The sequence below is a fragment of the Cynocephalus volans genome, chromosome 10, assembly GCF_027409185.1.
Source record: "Cynocephalus volans isolate mCynVol1 chromosome 10, mCynVol1.pri, whole genome shotgun sequence".
Lineage (NCBI taxonomy): Eukaryota > Metazoa > Chordata > Mammalia > Dermoptera > Cynocephalidae > Cynocephalus > Cynocephalus volans.
In genome coordinates this window covers 102467502-102485851 of record NC_084469.1, presented here as the reverse complement: position 1 = coordinate 102485851, position 18350 = coordinate 102467502, and the positions used below count along the sequence as shown (strand labels likewise).

The 18350-nt window shown below is 44.6% G+C and overlaps 1 pseudogene; it reads right to left on the bottom strand.

The window, feature by feature from the left end:
* Nucleotides 1-14677: 14677 nt before the first annotated feature.
* Nucleotides 14678-17144, bottom strand: LOC134387583 (ral guanine nucleotide dissociation stimulator-like; annotated as a pseudogene).
* Between the last annotated feature and the right edge of the window lie 1206 nt (nt 17145-18350).

The following is an 18350-nucleotide window of genomic DNA, read 5'->3' as shown; positions in this document are numbered from 1 at the left end:
TTCGTCAGAATAAAGGAAGGGTCTCCCATACAAAATTTCATAAAGACTTAATTGAAGCCTGCTTCTAGGGGTGACTCTGATTCTAAGTGTTGCAACCAGTAATACCTTATCCCGAGTCAAATTAGTTTCTTGACAGACCTTCTTAGGGTATGGTTAATTTCTCAGTTTTTCCTGTAGACTGAGGCCTCCAAGATGCATGTAAATTTCATTTGGTTCCTGATCGCTTAGAAACTTCTTGAGTCACATTAGCAATAAAAGCACTGCCATTGTTACTCTGTGTTGAAGATGGCAATCCAAACTGAGGAATAATTTTCTTAAGTAAAACTTTCAGCACCTCTGAGATCTGTTCTGACTGACAGGGAAACACTTCCACCCATCTGGTGAAAGTGTCCACCACCACCAACAAATAGCAAACATTTCCTTGGGCTCTAGGCATCACAGTGAAATCTACTTGCCAGTCCTTTCCTGGCTCTTCTCTTCTGGCCTGGACTCCTTTTGCTAAGTGGGGAGACCCTCCCTTAGAGTTATTTTTAGCACAAACCATGCATTTCTGAGTGACTCTTTGTATAGTTCTTTGCATGTTGGGTCCAATTAAATACCTTTGAATCCATTGGAGAGTAGCGTCTCTCCCATAATGAGTGGTTTGATGTGCTAGTTCAATTATTTCTTTCATTAAATGTTTGGGAATTAATATAATCCCTTGTTCATTAACAAGCCAAGTGTCAGGTTTTAAATGGGTAGTATCAAATCTCCATTCTTGTGATCTTTTTAAGTCTTCTGAAGAATACTTCAGACTAAAATGAGTTAAGTCTACATTAGGTATCAAAGCCATTATTAATAAGGCAGTTAGGCTCAAGCTCAAGTTTTGGCAGCTTGGTCATCCTTATTTCCCTGGCCAACATCACAATGCTATGGCTGTTTTTCAGGTGCACAGGGCTCAGGTGCTAAGTTAAATTTACACTGTCAGGATAGAAACCAGAATTCTTGCTTGGTATCTCTAACTTCTTTCACTGGCTGTCTCCTCCCCCATCCTTCAATCTAATTTCCTATCAAATCCTTTGATTTTTCTTCCAAAATTTATACCATATTAATCAGTTTCAATCATCCCTGCTGCTCCTGTCCCTGTTGGACAGAGTCAATGATTACATTTCTTTCAATGGGATTTGCCAAGAGCGTTTTGCATTTTTTCTGTACAGTGTCTCTTCGTATGTCTTGCCTTCTTTTCAGGATTGCTGGTCTTTTTCTGTATATTTAGAAGCTTATGCGAAGTAAGAATTTAGCCATATGTGTGGCCTGGGGGGAGCTCAATGGGGGGGTGACAGGTAATCCTGTAGATAAGACACCTGTTGAAGGGATAAATGGACATTGGATCTGTGAGGGGGAGGAATGGCATACTGAGAACACTTTGTAGGGTACAGAGAAGTGGGTGTCAAGGCTTTTATCTAGGCTTCTGATTAGAGCTTCAGGGCTTTAGGTCTAGTATTTGTTTTTTTCTTACCTAGATGGGGAACCAAGAGAAAGTGGGAGATCAGGTTTAAGGGAAGGTCAGTTCGGGTGTGACAAGTTTCACTTGAAGTACCCATGGGGGATCCAAGTGGCCAGAGTCAAGCAGATATATGTGCTGGGAGCTCAGATTTGAGATCCAGGCAGAAATTCAAGACAAGGCCATGTAAACATGGAGGCAAGAAGCTGGGATTGATGCTGCCACTTTCTGGTTGAAGAGGAGCTTGTAAAGGAGATGGGGTCAGATGAGTAGAATAGGAGGGAGATGGCCAGGGGAGTGTGGTCACAAAGGCTTCTGGAAAAGAGTGTACCTGGGGGGGAGAGAGGCAAGTAAGAAGGGCACGGGGTATTCTCTTGGTCATTGGTGATCTTATTAACAAAGATGGTGCCCGGGGAGTGGGGAGCAGGGCTGGCATGGGCCTCTGGATTGCAGTGTGTTGCAGAGCAGATGGCCGCTGAGGAATTGGAGGTAGTGAGAGTGGAAGTGGACAACTCTAGCCAGAAATTGTTTTTTGTTTTTGATTTGTTTTCTTGAGAAGGGGAAGAGAGAACATAGGCAGAAGCTGCAGGAAAAAGTGCAGTGTGGGTGGGGGAATAGTTTCAGGATGGGAGAGGTCTGAGTGAGTTTAGCTGCTCATGATAAGGTCTCAACAGAAAGAAAGGGGAAGGTAAAGGAGAGATGAGATTAATGGTTGGCTTCAGAGTTGGGGAGGCTGGCCTTAGAAGGGCATCTTGTCATCTGTTCCAGGACACTAGGAGGAAACCTGGTAGCACAAAGGAGCGGTAGCTTGCTTTCATGGTTACCCTCTTCTCTGTGAAATAATAGGAAGAGCATCTGCGGAAAGTGAAGGCAAAGGTGCGAATGTGTGGATTTGGATAGACGAGAGAAAGTTGGAAACGGTCTCCTCACAGAGCAGGAGATGGCAGAGACAACTGTAGTCATGACAAGGGCCCTTGCCATGTGCTGACTGTGCAAGCTGATCTGCCCAGGCTTGGTCATGTGTCTCACGGATGGTTGGGATCCTCCAGGGTCAGGGTCTGCTGGTCAAAGGTGCTGTCGGGGCACAGCAATGGAGGAATTTGGGGCTTAGGCAAAGAAATGATTGAAATATTGGGCCACAGTATCCAAGTTGAATAGATGGAGAAGTTGTGGCAGACGGTTAGCAGGAAGTGGAGTGACTAAGCCCCCGTGGGTAGAAGAGAACATGGTTGTGAGTTAATGAGCAACCAAGTAGAAAAACAGTGATGGGCTTTGAGTTACTTGTGGTGGCGGGGTGCTGTTTCAGGCAGTAACTAGGCCTTTGGAACGTGAGGCCAGGGTGCAGTGAGGACAGAGCCTTGGACATGAGGAGGCTGTGGTTCTGGCTGGGCAGGAGACTGGGACTCAGGTTTCATGAGTGAGGGGTCTGGGCGGTGCAGGCTGTCAACAACAGCTTAGATGGGCAGAGAGAGGCATGAGTTTCCCTGGAGCAGGGCTTTTGCAGTGGGCGGTTCTGTTTATGCTCTCAGGGATGGAGATGTTTGGAGATCCCCAGTGTCTGAACCCAAAAGAATGGCTCAGGGTCAAAGACATAATTGGCATCGAGAAGGAGCAGCTGATGAGACTGAGATTGTCCTTACTGGCAGGAGAAGGAGAAGCTGCCAGTGGCCATTAATGGCTGTCATAAGCACAGCAGGCCTGCCCGGAGAGGACTGGGAGCAGGACAAGCAGCGCCCAAGGATTCCCACACGTCACTGTCAGACCCCAGGATGGCAAAGTGTCCCTCATCACACAGTACCTTCGGAGGTTGCTGCCCTCAGAGACCAGGATTAAGTGGCCCCAACACCACGGGGTGGGGAGAGAGGAAGGGAGGCTGAGCAGCCATGGGCAGAACTGGCATGAGAATCTGATTCCGGACTAGGTGGGAGTGGAGCCCCCAGTAGCCCCGAGTGTGCTCCTGTCTGGGTCGGTGTTTCTTAGGGTCTGAGATGATGGTACGTGTGTGTCTGGACAAGGGGGGCAATGTTTGTTAACTCGGGCAGTTGACCGGCTGAGTCTCTGAACTTGAGTGCCCTCCACCGTCACAGGAGTTTACTAACCTTCCTCACCGGCAGCCCGCCCCACAGCCTTCCATTCTGGCTGTGGGAGAGACTGGACTGCTCAGGCTTTGCAGGAAGCCTGCGTGCGTGGGTACGTGCCTGCATGCGTCTATGGGCACATGCAGGTAGTTTGCAGCCTCCCAGCTTGTGCAGGCTGGAATCTAGGGCGTGGCCTGGCTCTCACACCTCCTCTCTTGTCCTCCTTTTGTGCCTGTACAAGACTGGCTGTGTCTAGGAGGGGGACGTGGTGGGGTTAGTGATGTCCCCAGGGCTTCTCACACCCCAGTCACAGGTAACTGAAAATTCCCACCTTTCCAACAGGGCATCTCCCTTCCCTGAGGGTGGATATGTCTCCTTCCAGTGGCCTGGAGCCTGCCAACCCGATCAAACTTGTCCCCAGCCTTCCCCAACATGCTTAGTCACTAATGGTGGCTGGGAGATTTCCCACAGGATGCCCGCATTGCCTCAGGGTTGTGAATTTTCAGCCTTACACATTGAAGCTCAGTAGTCACTGCAGGGCTGTGACAGAAAACCAAGAAAGGCTATGAGACACCTTTACCCCAGGAATTCATGGACTCATTGGGGAAATCATTCATTCATTTACCAAGTGTTTCTCCTGGCATGGCATGAGCTCAGAGCTGTGTGGCAACTGACTGTGGGGACCCAGGTGGGATGGGTTTCCAGACTAGTTGTGGATAGAAAACTTCACCCACGTGTTAAAGAGGCTGGGTGAGATTGCTGAGGGTGTGTGAGTAGAAAGATGAGGCGAGGGCCACCGCATGCACTTCCTGTGCCTATCTTCTCTCTCCTTTGGTACCATCAGCCTCACCCCCCAACCCTCCTGGACTCTCCCGGGCATGGTCTTTGGCTGAACCAGAATGATGTTTTAGGACTCAGTGACCTGTAAGGAACTGGTGGTGGACTTCTCCCAGAAGACGTGGATGTTGCTGGACCTTGCTCAGAAAAATTCCGTACAGGGATGTGATGCTGCAGAACTATAGGAAGGAATCTGGCCTCAGTGGGTAAAGCTGACTTCATAGGTTTTTCTTGCAAGTATTTCTTAAGCCTGTGACTTGAGGACCAGTTCATGCACCCTTCAGCTGAATGAACTGGGCCTGGGGCTTGTCCGTCCAAAGCAGACCACTAAGTAGCCTCAAGGACTTTTACCATGAAAATGGGATTTGCAGGCCTGAGCACTGGCTGGCCAATGGGTGGCATGGCTAGCTCACTCAGAAGCAGGACACTTGGCTCCAGGTACAAGGGGATGCCTGCTGGTCCCAGAGCCGTTTGTTGCAGACTTGATGGGGTCTCCTGGACCCTGGCTGCCCCAGCTCTGGCCTAGGGCTGTGCTGCTCACAGACTCAGGTCTGGAGTGTAAGGGACAGGGAGGTTGCATCATAGTCCATGACCTTGACTAGTACTATTGCCCTTGGACCCTCACTTTCCTGGTGATGTCCACTTGGTCAGTAGCCAGAAACATTCCTAGAAGTCCTGGAGGTGGCTGGGGGAACAAGACAGGCTTGGGCACTGTCCCCAGGGTTGGGGGCTGTGTGAATACCTGGGAGGCATGGGACCCCAACTCTGCCTGAACTGGCCATGAGACCTGGGGCAAGTCACTGAGGTCTCTGGCCTCCACCTTCTCACCTGAAGGACAGAAGCACTGGAACCCACTCAGGTTATATTCATTCGTACATTCATTCATTCAGTAAATATTGACTGTCCGTCCATCTGTAGATGCCAGGTGACTTTGTCAGCATTGTGCACATATTAACTCTTTAAACCTGTATCACCACCCCTTGGGGGTGGCAATCATCACCCCCATCATACAGATGAGGAAACAGAGACACAGAGAAGTTTGGTACCTTGTGCAGTCTTATAGCCAGTACGTGGCAGGGCAGAGGTCAGAATCCAAGCCACTGGCTGGAGCCTGTGCTTTCACTACTACATCACCCTGCCCAGGAAAGGTGGCATGAATGAAGCTGTTGCACTGGAGGAGCTCAGTGACATTGACCTGCACTGTATTTACTATGAATGACAATCCCAGCCACCAGATAGTGTCTTCTAAGTGCTCCATGACAGATTCACACCCGCTGGTCCTCAGCAACCCCAGGAGGCAGTTGCATCATTTCCACTTCAGGGGCCAAGAAATTGGGCACTAAAGGGTAGAGGGACTGGGCTCAGCCTGGGTGCTAAGTGGAGCTGGGAGTCAGTCCCCTCCCTAGGACAGCTGGAAACTGGGTGGCAGTCTCATAGCCTGAGAATGGTGCTGGCAGCCCAGGGCTTGAACAATTGTTCTGGGCCCTCCCTAGGGTCAAGGGTAGGGAAACACAATGATGTCACTGGCTGGTCACTGACTAGCCTCAGCAGTTCATTGAAGAGAGGCAGGGACCTGGACAGCCCACAGGCCTCCTGGAGACATGGCTTGGCTCCACACCCACCTGTCTCCACCAACATGAACATGGCCTTCCACATGCCCTCCATGCCTGCAAGTCCACCTTTATCTCCCATGGCAGTGGGCAGAGGACCACAGGGCTTGGGCAGACAGGTGGCACAGCAGGCAGAGGGCAGTCAGTAGTCAGCCCTTTCATAGGAAACTTGGGAGCACTTATAGTGAAGAGAAGTCCTAGAAACAGAAGCACATGAGAAGGAAGGCCTCGTTGGTCCCACATGTGAGCAACTCTGTGACTATATTCTGTACAGAAAAGCCTGCAGCCAGGACTTGAACTTCTGCACAAGAGAATGCAGAGTAGGAGAGAAGCCTTATAAATGTTATAGATATGGGGCTGCTTTTATCAGTGTCTTATCCTTAAAGTGTATTTTGCATTTATTAATTCAATTAATGAATTGAATTTGATTAATCAGTTGAATTCAATAATTCAGGCTGTGTTTTTGAGTATAAGCTTTAAAGTCGTAAATGTCCCTCTAAATACCCCTTTAGCTACATTACATGTGTTTTGATTTAAGGTATTTTTACTTTGGCTTAGTTCTTTTATTTTATGGTGTACAACATGATATTTAGAAATATGTATATATTGTGGAATGGCTAAATCAAGCTAATTAACATATGTATGGTTTGGTTTCAAATACTGTTTGATATCTATTAGATGTGTTTTAACTCACAGCCTCACTTTACTTTTAGCCTATCAAAATGCTACTTTATTTAAATTTCTTCTTTTTTGCTTTTTTTTTTTTTTTTTTTCTTTTGGTGGCATGCTGGTAACGGACTGAACCCTGGACCTTGGTGTCATCAACACCACACTCTAACTGACTGAACTAACTGGCCAGCCTAAATGTCATAGCAGCATGTTCATAATAGTCAATAAGGGGAACCCAAAAATTGACCACCTGGGTAATAGATAAATAAAATGTACTTATCCACACAATGAAATATTATATGGTAATAAAAAGACATTCTGATACATGCTACAACATGAAAGAACCTTGAAAACATTATTCTCGGGCCGAGCCCATGGTGCACTCGGGAGAGTGCGGCGCTGGGAGCGCGGCGATGCTCCCGCCACGGGTTCAGATCCTGTATAGGAATGGCCGGTGCACTCACTGGCTGAGTGCCGGTCACGAAAAAGACAAAAAAAAAAAGAAAAAAAAACCATTATGCTCGATGAAAGAAGTCAGTTATAAAGGACCACATATTGTATAATTCTATTGTGTGATTTTATTTATATGAAACATCCAGATTAGGCAGTTCCATAGAAGCAGATGGTAGGTTAGTGGTCACCTAGAGCTTAGGGTGGGAACAGGATTAATTAGAAACGTGCATGAGAGATCTTACTGGGTTGATGGAAATGTTCTAAAACCGGATCATGTTGATAGTTGCACAGGTCAGTAAGTTTACTAAAAATCATTTGAATTGTATACTTAAAACAGGTGAATTTTATGGTATGTAAATTATACTTCATTAAAGCTGTTATAAAAGGTGCTTCCATTGTGTATTCCTTTTGACAGATCTAGCTGCAATCTCCATTGTGGTAGGATAAGGTCACAATGCCCAGCTTTGAAATCATCCTTGCAATTTTGGTGTTCCTTGGAGAGGACAATAGCAGTATATTTTGCCAGATGATATGGGGTTCACTTGTTGATGAATGCTTTTGGAATGGATGAATGGTCTAAAGAGTATAATACTCTAATTCATTTATTTGGATTCAGACTAAGGATACTTATTTATCTTAGCAATTTCATCTTCTGTTTGAGGGTCTTCCTCCTTTCACTTCATAGTTTCAATGCTGCACTTTTTAATTTGGTTCTTTTCCTTGTGTTTTAGAAGTTTTTTTTGGACTTTTTGTGAGACATTGAATGGTTTTCTTTCATAGGCTTTGGACCACAGACAAACTGAACCAGGGGGTAAGATTTCTGGAGAAGTCCTAGAGATAGATGTATCTTGGTGGCCCTCATAGATTTTTCTCTTTGTTAAGTGTTGCATGTAGCAACCTTGCCACATTCTTATTCTAATAACTTAAATGTAGATCCTTTGGGGGTTTTCTACAGATAATCATCTCTAAAACTATAGACAGATTTTGTTTGTTCCTTTTTAATCCTTATCCCTTTTGCTGCCTAACACTCCTGCTTGGGCCTTGAACTAAGTAGAAATGGCCTTAGGAGCTCTCTTGATTTTAAAGGGCATTCTTTTATATTTCACCTTTAAGTTTGGTGTTCACTGTAATATTTTTACAGATGTCTTTATCAGGATAAGGAAGTGCCCTTCTTTTCCTGGGGTGTTAGGGTTTTTCTCATGAACAGATGTTGAAGCTTTGTCAAATGTGTGTTCTGCTTCTCCTGAGATGGTTATATTTGTTTGCTGGTGTGTTTTAAAACTAGAACAATGGTAGAACCCATGGTAGGAACTCAATAAGTATTTGCTGAATGTATGAATAAATGTAGCTATTCTTTTTTAACATGTTAAGGTGGTCAATTAATTGATTTTCCAATATAAAGAAAAAGTTTTCATTTCTTGATAGTTTGGCTATAACATATTTATTACACACCGTAGTTCCTACTTAGCTAATAGAGATATATAGGATTTTTGCATCTTGAGTGAGATTGGCGTGTAATTTTCCTTTCTCATGTTGTGCTTTTTGTTGTTGTTTCAAGGTTATGGTAGCCCCAAAATTACTTAGGAAAATTCTCTAAAATTCCATTCCTTCACCTAGATTCACCAGTTGCCAACATTTTTTTTTTTTTTTTTTTTTTTAAAGATGACTGGTAAGGGGATCTCAACCCTTGGCTTGGTGTTGTCAACAACATGCTCAGCTAGTGAGCCAACCGGCCATCCCTATATAGGATCCGAACCTGTGGCCTTGGTGTTAGCACCGCACTCTCCCGAGTGAGCCACGAGCTGGCCCGCCAACATTTTTTGACAGATGTTTTATATCTTTCTTTGCATATGTGTAATTTTCCTTTTTGGATGAGCCATTGCAGACATGAGACTTTACCTTTCTTTTGCTTTTATCCCAAGAACAAGGACATTGTCAAGGCAATGACAAATCTGAGGTTTCTCCCTACTTGTAAGCTAACAAGTTTGTGTGTTACAGTTTCATGGATGCTGGCCAGAGACACTAGACTCCTGGTCAGAGACCAAGGATTTTATTATGGCACAGCAGGCAGCATGAGGTTTATGTTCCTGCCAGTTCCTCTCTGCTCTCAAGTCCTACCACAGAAATGACATGAAGTGGCCCAAGTGGTCGCTGTACACGCAGTGGGTTTGCCTCACAGCTGAGGAACCCCAAACATTTCTCTAAGGAACTGGAACCAACCAAACCTGCTCAACCTTTGTCCTAGAGGGGAACATTATCTTTATGATACTGCACAACAAGAAATCTGTCCCCTGCTCTGCAGGATGTTTGCTGTATTAACATCCTTGAAGAGATAGTCCAGAGCAAGGACAGCCAGTGCCTCTTCTTGTAGAACATGTGGACACGTGAGCTACCCACAGGGAATTGTCTCTTGACAGACATTCTCCTCTATAATCAAAATACCATTAATTCATTCAAGAAATATAGCATCAGTAAAATAATGTTACCAGCTCACAACCTATATTCAAATTTCTCCCACTCCACAAACATTCTTTATTGAAGATTTGCAGTAGAGTTTAAAAAAATTTTTTTTAAATATCTTATGTAAGAACGCTGGGAAAATAGAGACTAAATAGAGCCTTCTGGAAGAAGTCACTTTATTCAACTTGAAAGACAAGGCAGAGCAGGAACTGTATACTGCACAGGAAACAGTTTGTATTAGGAAGATGTGAAAGTCTTCATATCCACTCATCCTTGAATGACACACGCAAGGACACACTGGAGGGAAGTCCTTTTAGTACAATAAATATGGAAAGTCTTCAGGTGTGGGTCTTAGTGCTCGCAAGAGAACTTGTTCTGAGGGGAAGAGACCATGTCAGCGTTGATGTGGGTTGCCTTTGTGCTGGGTCCTAAATTAACTCTAGCTGGTTAACTTCTGTTCTTTCTTTCATAATATAAATACTCAAGGCCTCACATACCCCTCTGAATGCTCTCTTAACTCATTGAACAAGTTGTGATAGGTGATCTTTTCGTTCATTATGGCTCAGGTCTAGATATTGTCTCGTTTCCATTTTCATGACTTGGATTCATGGGTTTTTTGGAAATGTGTTTTCAAGTGCATTGCAAGGGGGTTTTAGTCCCCTTGGTTTTCATTTCTGATCTAGTGTGGTCGGAGTCAGTGATCTTTAGCATATGATTCTTTGGTGTTTGTTGAGATCTTCCCTCTGACGCAGTGCAGCACCAGCTGCTGGCTCTGTGTCCACTCTCCCTGTTCTTACTCTCAGAACCTGCAGTTTGCTCAACTTGTTAATGTTTACCTTTTTAAAAAAAAATAAAAAATAAAAAAGGCTCACTCTCTCTCAGTCTTTCTTAAAGGTGTGATCATGTCTCACAGCCCTGGACTGTGACAGGCAGGCAGAGTCACTGGTGTGGCTTCTGGGAAAGTTCTAGAAAATGGGACAGTCCTGATGCTGGTTGTCTTCACTTTTTGCTCTTGGTCCTTCCTCCTTCTCCCTGCCTGGAAACTGGATACAGTGCCTCGAGCTGTGACCATAGGCAATAGCCACAGGCAAAGATGGCCTGGCAAAAGCACAAGACTCCTCACTCCCCAGGGGTTTCCTGGAGTGGCCGAACCAGCCCTGAATCAATTATTTCTGGACTCAGGTAACATGAGAAAAAGAAACATTCCTTCCCCCACCCAGAAAAAATCCCAGCTGGCTGGTTAGCTCAGTTGGTTAGTGTGTGGCTTCATAACACCAAGGTCAGGGTTTGGTTCTCTGTACTGGTCAACCACCCCCAAAGAAAGACAGTCCCCTTTGTTTTTTTTTTTTTTTTTTTTTTTTTTTTTTTTTTTTTTAAAAGATGACTGGTAAGGGGATCTTAACCCTTGACTTGGTGTTGTCAGCACCACGCTCAGCCAGTGAGCGAACCGGCCATCCGTATATGGGATCCGAACCCGGGGCCTTGGTGTTATCAGCACCGCACTCTCCCGAGTGAGCCACGGGCCGGCCCAAAGACAGTCCCCTTTGTAATTTCAGGGAATTTTAAAATTATTCCTGGGAAATTTTTAGTACTCCCAGCTGAGTACAGTTTCTGCTAGTGTGGTGGCCATGAGAACCCACCTCTTGGATCTTCTGCTGGGGACTGTGGTTGGCTAATGACCCCCCCCGAACCTACCCCGGTGGTTTTGCTGAGGCTGCTCCTAGTAGTGACTAAGCATGGCCCAAGGGATGGAACTGGCAGGAGCATAAACCTCATGCTGCTTGCTGTGCCATAATAAAGTCCTCGGTCTCTGACCAAGAGTCTAGTGTCTCTGGCCAGCATCCATGAAACTGTGGCACACTAACTTGTTAGCTTACAAGCCCATTCCTTTGGGTCTTCTAGTGAATGGCGGAGGCTCGAGAACCCCCTGGGCCTAGCCAGAACTTTCCCAGAGCTACACTGAGGTCTGAGACTCGCCCTACCCATCCCTGCTTGGCCCATACCCCTTCTTCTGCCTGGATTTGACAGTAAATATAGAAGTCATCGATGACCTTATCAAAGCTGATTCTGTGACCTGCTGTCTACAAAGGCATAAATCTTGTTAAATCAAGATTATAGGAAGACATTGTTTTGGACTAAGTTCCTGCACTAGGTCCCAACAGACCAGACCAAAGTAAAATGGAGTCACTCATACTAAAGTTCCACGTCATTCAACCTAAACTGAGTTGTCATGTGATGTTCTCAGGAATCAAGAGAAAGAAAGAGCAGCCAAATTTCCCAAACAGGTCGGTTTTAGTAGGCATTGATAATAAAGTTCACTCTGCTTTGAATCCTTACCAAAAAAAGTAATCTGATGTAACAAATCAGTTATTCTTCGACCATTCTTTCCCCATGTTTCTGCCTCACAAGGAAAGTGTCTTTGGAATAAGCAATCTGTTTTTTGTTCTCCGTTTCTACCTTCTTCAGCCCTTTATTGTCTGTAAAACCAACTGCCTATGCTCAGCTCATTGGAACACTTTTTATGGAATTGTTTTATGTTGCCTAATTCTAGAATCACAAATAAAGCCCATTAAGACCGTTAAACTAAATTTATTGAAATTTTGTCTTTTGACATCCAGTTGAATGTGTTCAGAAAAAATAGGAGAAAAATTGGAGACAGCAAAAGATTTTTAAAAAGGTTAATTTTATTTAATGGTATTAAAGCTATGCCATTTTTCTTCCATTAGTATTTATTATATTATTCTCCACCCATTTCATTTAAACCTTCTGTGTACTTGAGTTTCAGTGTGTTTCTTGTAAATACCATTTGGCTAGATTTAAAAAATCTGATCTGAAAATGTCTTTCAATTTATAAATCAATTTAGTTAGTTTTTTATTGTGGTTCCTAATATATTGGATTAGTTTCTGCCATCTTATATTTATGCTTAATTTTCTGCATTTTTTTTTGCTTTTTTAAAAAAAATTGGAAATAGAGAAGACTAGATGAAAATGTGTACATACAATTAAAAAACAATAGTGTACCCATCAGCTAAGCCAAGTGATATAATATTGCTGTACCTCAGAAGTCTCATGTGTATACCTTCATGATTGATTATTCTCAAGATGAAATAACTATTGTGATTTTTTAAAATTAACATTTCATTGCATAACAACAGCCTGTTGATGATTGGGGGTTGGCCAACATGAGGGAGTTTCACTGTGGTGATGGAACAGCTCTTTATCCCGATTGTGGTAATGGTTACTTGAATCTGCATGTGTGATAAAATTTTGTAGAACTATATTACTCAGAGCTGTATTATCCACCCTCCTCTTCCCACCCTTACCCTCCCGAAAAAGAGTGCATATAAAAACTGATCAAATCTGGGTAAAGTGTGTACCTGAGTTAATAGTATTGTAGCACCAGTGTCCTGGTTTTGACAATGTACTGTGATTATATATTATCATTGGAGGAAGTTGGGTGAAGGGTATATGGAGCCTCTGTAGTATTTTTGCGTCTTGTTATGAGTCTGAAACTATTTCAAAATAAAAAGTACTAAAAACAAAAAAATCAAAGGAAAAAAATTACATGAATATGTTTATACATTGATATATGACATATTCTTACATATTTTTGAGATTTATTCATGTGTCACATGTAGCTGTACTTTATTTAATTGCTGCATAGGGATCTTTTGTATGAATATACCACAGCTTATTTATCCAACCTGCGGTGGACAGAACTTTTTGGGTTGTTCGCATCTGTTTTACATTATGAATGATGCTGCCATAAACATTCTAGAACATCTCCCATGCACAAGTAGATGAGCTACTCTAAAAACGAACTTGCTATGTGTAGAATCTGTGTACAAAGGTACTTTTAAAAGCTTGTGGAAAAATACAATTAAAAGATAATATGAATCCTTCCATGAACTTTTTCAAGTACCCTTGTATGTTCAAAATCTTTTTTGTGTTTTGTGGTTTTTGTGTTGAATACTAATATTTTAGAATAGTTACGAAATGCAATTTCATTGAGGTTTTAATTTGTATTTTGCTGATTACTAATAACAATGGGTATCTTTTTATATTTTTTGGTTATTTTGAGTTTTCTCTGAGGAAGTGCCTGTACATGTTTTTTTGCTGATTTTTCTTTTTATGTTTGTCATTTCTCTGTGATTTTTAGAAGTGTGGTATCTTTGATACCAATTCTTTTTTTGGCTGTAAGTATTTCTCTTTATTGTGTTTTGATGAGCAGAGATTTATTTTAGTAGAAACAGGACTTTAATATAATATTCAAGTCTAGCATTTGCTATTTATAACAAATAAATATTGCCTCTCCCCAGCTGGTAAACATTTTTTTTTCTTTTTATACAGATATTCAGTTGCCCTCCCGCTCCTCCAAGTCCTGCTTTCCCACTAACCCCTGTTTCTTGTGGTCTTGTAAAGCCCTGGATGCATTGGTGAATGGTACTTGCAGTGGCATGAAATTTGACATCAGTGGGACTCAGCCGGGACTGTCCTCACTCACCAGGTGAAGAATGTGGTCCATGAAGAGGATTTCTCTATCCTCTCCCATGGGAGGGCTAGGGTAAGTGGTGGATGAGACTCCCTCACTCTCAGTTGACCCTGATGATGGAATCTTTGGTACAGCCTGAGAAAGGATAGAGTGGTGGGAGGAGGGTCCAGGACCCCTGTGTAGGTCATGGGCCAGGGCTCATGAGCATGAGGAGAGAACTGCAGTGGTCAGACCCAGTGGGCGAGTGGGTGCTCTGGGGTGCCCACGAACACAGCTGCACCTGGGAAGGTGTCAGGGAAATGTACAGAGGGCAGTGCCCAAGGGTAGCTCAGACACCATGCCCATTGGCAGTGCTCCTTGGCAACAGTCAGCTGGTTCTCTGGTTCCAGAGACCAGAAGGCACCTGAGGCAGTAAGTGGTCCATGGGAGGCCAGGTCAACCTGTCGAATAGCAGGCATCAATCCCAGCAGCAGGAGAGGTTCAGGATAAAACAAGTGTGGGGGTGCCCTGGGCTGGCAGGTGGGCAGAGGTGCCCAGATGGCCTGGCCCACTGTAGTCCTTAAATACTGGCCAGCTGGATCCTGGGGAGATGCCCTTAGAAGATGCCCTTGGCAATCTTAAGTCCTTTTTGAGGGAGGGTTGAGCTGGCTCCATGCTTGACCTTTGTCCCCTTGGTGAAGGTCCACTTCTTCAGGACAAAGTCATAGTTGGTGGTAGGGTTCATGGCATAGAACACATTGGCATTTTCAGGGATCTTCAGCTTCTGAACATCTGTAATAATCTGTACCAATTCATAATCATCATCATCATCTGGCTCATCCTCATCCAGGTCATGTTTGTCCATGGCCTTGCAGATTATGGTCGAACCTTATCTTGGCTGGCGACCAGGGTGCTCTTGTGCATGTTGCCGTTGTCCATGTCCGGGCTGATGCAGATGATGCAGCAGTCGCCCACCTGCTGGTTGTAGAGTGGCAGCAAGGAGTTGTAATTGCAGACCCCCTGAGATGGAGTGCTTGTGGGTGTGGGTGGCGGCCACAGGTGTAGTGGAGGCTGAAGAGGACGAGATGCTGCTGGAGGCCGAGCTGATGCCAGAGGTCTCCAGGGAAGACTGGGAGGTAGATTCCCAGAACTTCTTTTCCTGGTTATTGGGGGACTCTGGGACAAAACCCATGGTGATCTCATCCACATCGGAGCTGGAGGAGCCAGCTAAGTGCATGCTGAGCACATCAGCAATGTCCCTGCTGCTAAGGTAGGGACCGCACCTGAGCTGGTCACAGGACTTAGAGTGGGAGCTGCCACTGATATTGAGCTCTGTGCTGGGGGCCTGGTGGTCGCTCCATCGCTTGACAACGGCTGTGCTCTCCCTTGTCTTGAGAGTGTTGCTGTCCAACTTGGATGGGGGCTTCAGCTCACACAACAGGTTATAGCTCTCCTTCTCACACAGCTGCTCCATGGCTCAAAACCAGGACCCAAAGAGCTCCTCAGGTGCGATGCTGTAACTGTTGCAGGCTGACTGTAGCAACTTGATCTGGGTGATCACTTTAAATTCCTTCCTTCTATTCTCAAAGTTGATCAGTCTCCCATATAGATAGTCCTTCACGGCAGTGTCCAGCATCACTAGCTCAGTGAGGAACATGCCCAGGTAGGGAATGGTGCCCTGAACGACATCCCTCTCCTTCAGCCACTCCTGGGCTCTCTCTTGGGGTTCATCTCTAGGGTGGCAAACTTGGAAGTTCCCTTCTTTCTGCTGAAGGAGTGGTTCTCATCTGAGAAAATCTCCGACAGCTTCTGAAAGATTTGGAAGCTGTCCCTGGAAACCTCTTCCCATGTCTTCTTCAGATAGTGAATTGAGTTGCTCTGCAGCGTAGAGAGGATGGCATAGAGTGATGAGAAGTCCTTGAGGATGCGATACTCCCTGGCCACCTCGATTCAGTGCTATACCACCCTGGCCTTGTCTGGGGCTTTGTGCTCCATTCCCCAAGGCAGGTAGTGATAACACAATTGGCCACACTGTTCAGTTGGGTGGTGCGGATGATGGGTGCCACGTGCTCCTTGCCACGTGCTCCTTCCTGTTCCACTGGGATCAGATGGAGCCCTGCCAGTGGTACGGCACCGCCTTCTTGAACAGCTCTGTATCCATCAGTGTACACTACTCTGCCACCAGATTGGGAGGGAATTCACTCAGCCCATTCTCTGTAGCCACAGGCAAAAGCCAGGAAGGCTCTAATGTTGGAACTGGCACTGGAGCCAGCTCTAGCTCTAGAGTTTGTGATAGAGTTGGTTTTAGAGCTGGTGCTAGAGCTGGAGATAGAGCCTCAGGCTCTGCCTCAGTGAATTCCAAGTGTTCCAGCTGGGCCAGGAGAAGATGGGCACGGTGCTTCAGGTCCAAGCTGGGCATATTGAGCTGCATGTAGGTCACCAGTTTTTAAGTTGGTCCTGGGGTTCTGGGGTCCACCATCCTTGTCGGAGTAAGGGAGGATGCAGCCATATCTGTAGAACAGCAGGTCCAGCACCTGCTAGGTGCTGGTGACGACTTTGTAGATGCACAGGAAGATGGTGACATAGGAGGGGTTGCTGCTCTGGAAGGTGGGCCCCAGGTGCTCCACCAGCCTCTCCAGCGTGCCTGCTTTACAGTCTGCTGGCTTGGGTGTAAGAATGAGTCTGCCCTCAGCCTATATCCTCCATTTCTTTTTATTTTTCTTAATTGACCCATGATAATTGTATATATTTATGGAGTACAATATTATATTTGGGTACATTGTGTGCCATGATCATATCAGGGTCCTTAGTATATCCATCACCTCAAATGTTTGTCACTTTTTTAAAAAGTTTATTATTGTTTTTACATTCTACAGTGTGTGAAGTGGGGCAGTGGGGAAGGGGGAGTGTAGTAGAGAAATGGAGGTGGGGTGGGGGAGGTGCTGGCCCATGGCCGCCTCCTTAGCTGGCCTGAGGGAGGCATAGCTGAGTCCCGTGGGCACCCCCAACTCTGGCTGGAGAGCCCAGGGGGTTCTGGTGGCTGCTTGGTTGTCACTGGGTTGGATGCAGGTGTTGTGGGGCATGGCTGAGGCCCTTGGCCCTCGTTTCAGGAACCTGGGACAGCTGGCTGGCTCCATTGCTGGCCTGGTTGCTGTCTTTTTAATTTTTTGAATTTGGTTCCACACTTAAATTCTTGATTAACCTGAAATTGATGTTTGTTTATGACAGAGTCTGACAAATTCATTGGCTCTCTATGTTCATGGGTTTTGCATTTCTGGTTTCAACCAATCTCAGACTGAAAATATTAAATAAATAAATAATACAGAATGAAAATAACAACAAATTAAAAATACAGTGTAACAATTATTTACATAGCATTACATTGTATTAGATACCATAAGCAATCTAGAGATGATTTGAAGTATAAGGGAGGATGTGCGTAGCTTTTATGCAAACACTACCCCATTTTATATAAGGGACTTGAGCATCCTCAGATGTGGTATCTACCAGGGGTCCTGGAACCAGTCCAGTCCCCATGGATACCAAGGGACTACTGTACTTCAATTAAAACAACATATCACAACAGATTGATTGTGTAAGCAGATATGAGAATCCATCTGCCATTTATTAAGCCAGACATTAAAGAAAGCTGCAAAAATGCAACGTAATGTCATTCTTTTCCCTCCCTAAATGTTTTTAGAAAATATACTTTTTAAATAGATCCGTGATTTATATGTACATGTAATGTAATGGTTTATTATTGCTAATTTTAACAGATTAATAAATATTTAATAATAAATATTTAAGTTTTAATTTCTGACATCGTAAATATCAATAGATGCAACTGACAGAAGCAAAAAAGCTCTTCGAGAGAAGGGAAGTTGAGGAAAGCATACCTGTTCCCTTCAAATGCATGTAGTGTTGTGTTTAGCCAAAATCGTGTCCCAGTAATATTTCTTTTCTATCTGGCTGTGTGCTTGTATTTGCTGGGTAGTCTAGCCAATGAAACAGATGAACCTCAAAGTTTCAGTGTATTTCTTACTCGTGTAACAATCTAAGTCAAGGTGAGTTTCCTCATCATGGTGATGCAGAAACCCAGGATCTTTGCATCTTGAGACTCCATGTATATCTAGGTGAAAAGGGAAAGAGAAAATAGGGAAAGCACATTTCTCTTTGGCCACCTTTTCACACATTATTTCCTCTAATATTTTATTGGTGAATACTAGTCACACTGGCTAGTGCTGTCCCTGGTGGGGCAGCCATTTTCCAGCAATAACTCCGAATCCTGA